This window comes from Ovis canadensis, chromosome 2 (assembly GCF_042477335.2).
Source record: "Ovis canadensis isolate MfBH-ARS-UI-01 breed Bighorn chromosome 2, ARS-UI_OviCan_v2, whole genome shotgun sequence".
Classification (NCBI taxonomy): domain Eukaryota; kingdom Metazoa; phylum Chordata; class Mammalia; order Artiodactyla; family Bovidae; genus Ovis; species Ovis canadensis.
The window spans coordinates 173024656-173028513 of NC_091246.1; positions in this window are offsets into that span (position 1 = coordinate 173024656).

Below are 3858 nucleotides of genomic sequence, written 5' to 3' on the forward strand. Positions count from 1 at the left end.
TTAAAGGAAAGAATACTGGAGTGGGTTGCCATTTCATATGCCAAAGGATCTTCCTGTTGCAGGGACTGAACCCACGTCTTTTGTGTCTCTTGCATTGGTAGGTGGATTCTTTACCGCTTGCACCACCTGGGAAGCCCCAGGTGGGAAGTAAGCCATTGCCTGACCCAAGCCTGACTGTGAGAGAGTTTAACTTCCATAGTGGTTTTAGAATTACAAGATTACATTAATTTACTTCTTCAACTTAGGTCTTCTCTTTTCTAAATTCTGTGAAACCTTTTTTTTTTTTTGGTAGCTATACAGAGAAACCCAACAGGATCAGTGTTTGCTTATTCATAAAGTCAAACTGCCTTAACACAAACTTTCTATTCCCCTCATCTTTCATAACTAATTGACTCTTAACAGTATCCTCTAAATGATAAATAATATTTCATCTTAACAGAAATCTTCGCAGAAAGTAGTTAATTCAGGAGTGTTCATGATTGCTTTTTCTCCTGTGTTTTAAGTGTTTTCCTTGGTGATTATTTTCATCATTGCCTTTGTTCCAGTCTTCTAATCAGGAAGACAGAGTTACACAAAAAGGCCTCACTGGAAAATAGAATGTCAGGCTGGAAAAAAATAGGTGCATAATTGAAGTTTTGTAGCTAGTAAGAAATTGAGGGGCTCAGAAGATATTTTGCTATTATTGGCACGGTTAAGATTACTTGGATGTTTTGGTTCTTGAGCTAAATAAGTATACAGTGTGTCAGTAGTTCCAAACAGTGATTCTCCTTTTACTTTTCTGCTCCACTGAGATGAGTGACTTTAATGTCAGTGAAACTTATGACAAAGTCAGAAGGGAGATTGATTTTGGAATGGGAAAAATAAGGTTAGAAAACCAAGATTCACAAAGCACAAAATTGCATATCACTATACATTAAAAGTATATTTGTTATCATAACAAGTATTAATTGATTGAGTACTCCATGCCTCACATTGACTTAGTAACAAATAATATGGGGAAATCCTTCTCTATAGATAAAACTATTTCTAATAAGAATTTCAAAATACTTTGGAAGAAGTTGAGTTTGGTTATTTTTAATTTGTAAGGCTAGTAGCCAAAATCACATGAAGTATGAATTGTATGAAGAAAGATATCAGTTCTTTGTGAGCTTGTCAAATATACTTATGACTTTAGTTTTCAATTATATTTCTGGAGGAAAATAAAAATATTTATTGAGTTTTAAATTACTACTGGTAGAATGTATAGCAGTTATATTTTTATGCTGAGAATTCTTTAATTGTGACTTATGTTTGAAAATTGTGAACAATACAAATACATATTTCTTCTTTCTCTTGGCACATTGAAATAATATTAAAACAAAACAAATAGCAAAAACCACAACAATGAAGAATATCAAATAGAGGCCATGAAAAAATGAGAAATGTTAGGGAATTTCTGGAAGATAAAAAACAGTACGCACAATGTTGACTGATGAGATGAGAAGCCACGGTTTAGTTGACAAGCAAAAAGGGTTATAACTGATGAGCTGGCTGAGCTGCTTACTAGGCTCCAGGAGGCAGGAGTGAGAAGTTGGGTTGAATGTAAAATCACAGGGATGATTGCCCATGTTTATCTGCCATGCACATGGGATAATTGGAAATAATTTCTTTGTTTAAAAAAAAGAAAAGAAATAACATTTTATGAAATGACTTGAGCAGAAATAATGGACATTAGTGACTGAATTCCCATGGTTGAACTTAAGGTTCTCCAGCAAAATGATCATGTGCCAGACCCTTACCCAGATGCTAAGAAACAGAGAAAAATATAAATAATAGAACTAAGAAACAGAAAACCAAAATTCTAAATAAACTCTTGTGAAAAGTCAACTATAATTCAATTAAAAAATTCAGAGTGTAAAAGAAGTATTACATTCATTAAAAAAGGATCATAAAATAAACAGCATTTCCTGAAAACTAAAACCAAATAGTGAGATTAAAACATAAATTTGAAGAAATATCCCTGAATCTAAAACATAAGAATACACAGAGATAAAAGTATGAGAGATAATATACATGATAAGGCTCAACTATTGGGGAGTTCAGAAAAGATTATCAAGAACAACAATAATATCAATACAATGCATTTTCTCTGAATTAAATTTCTTGACATTAGGGAAGACTGAATCATAAATACAATGAAGGAAATTTTTTTAAAGATTAGATACAGTGAGGATATCTTAAAGTTCTCAAAACAACAACAACAACAACCACCACCACCAAATCCTGCAGTAATACGTAAACACACACACACCACACAAAATAACTATTTGAGTTGAGCTCTAGCATTATTAATTCATATAAGACAATAAATTTAGCTTTGTTTCCATAGCACTATGTTAAAGATGATTTTAAACCCAGAATGTTTTTCACTATAAGCATTTGGACTAATGGATTTTTATTTTGTAGTTTTGATCTTTTTTTTTTTTTTTAAATTGAGATGATTGTAGATTTGCCAGTCCTAAAGGAAATCAGTCATGAATATCCATTGGAAAGACTGATGCTGAAGTTGAAACTCCAATACTTTGGCCACTTGATGCCAAGAGCTGAATCACTGGAATAGACCCTGATGCTGGAAAAGAGTGAAGACAGGAGACAAGGATGAGAGAGGAGGGATGGTTGGATGGCATCACTGACTTGATGGACATGAGTTTGAGTAAGCTCCAGGAGTTGGTGATGGACAGGGAAGCCTGGCGTGCTGCAATCCATAGGGTCACAAATAGAAACTGAGTGACTGAACTGAGCAAGAAAAAAAGAGCTTCACAGGTGCCTCCATGGGTAAAGAATCTGCCTACAATGCAGGAGACAGGAAACGTGAGTTCAATCCCTGGGTCAGGAAGACCCACTCCAGTATTCTTGCCTGAAGAATCCCATGGACCAAGGAGCCTGGTGGGCTATAGTCCATGGAGTCCCAGAGTCAGACACGTCTGAAGAGACTGAGCACAGCATAGCAGCACAAGAAGGAATACAGGGAGATCTCTCAAGCACTTTTCTCAGTTACTTCTCATAGTAAGATTTTTAAGTTTGTACAGTAAGTAAAAACTGTAGTACAGTATCTCAAACAGAATATTGACACTAAAATTTAATTCATAGCTTTCCAGTTGTTTTAGTTATTCTCATTTGTGTGTGTGTATGTCTGTGTGTAAGAGAACATGTACATTAACTTCTACACAGTTATGGACTTTATTGGTTCATGTATCTATTATTACAGTTAAGATATTAAAGAATTGCAATATTGTAAAGATCCTTCATGTTTCCTTTTTATAACAAAACCCTCTATTTTCTTATGCACTGCCATGTTGTTGTTACCATGGTTTGGTCACCAAGTCAGGTCCAACACTTTGTGACCCCATGGACCCTAGCATGCCAGACTACTCTGTCATCCACTCTCCCTTGGAGTTTGCTCTAATTCATGTCATAGAGTTGGTAATGCTATCTAGTCATCTCATCCCCTGTGGCCTCCTTCTCCATTTGCCTTCAGGTTTTCCCAGCATGAAGATCTTTTCATATGAGTTGGTTCTTCATATCAGGTCGCCAAAGTATTGGTGGTTCAGCTTCAGAAACCATCCTTCCAACAAATATTCAAGTTTAATTTCCTTTAAGATTGATTGGTTTGATCTCTTTGCAGTTCAAGGGACTTTCAAGAGTTTTCTCCAGCACCACAATTCAAAAGCACAAATACTATGATGCTCAACCTTATTATAGTTCAATTTTCACATCCATACATGACTATTGGAAAAAACATAGCTTTGACTAGACGGACCTTTGTTGGCAAAGTGATGTCTGTGTTCTCTAATATGCTGTCTAGATCTGTCATAGCTA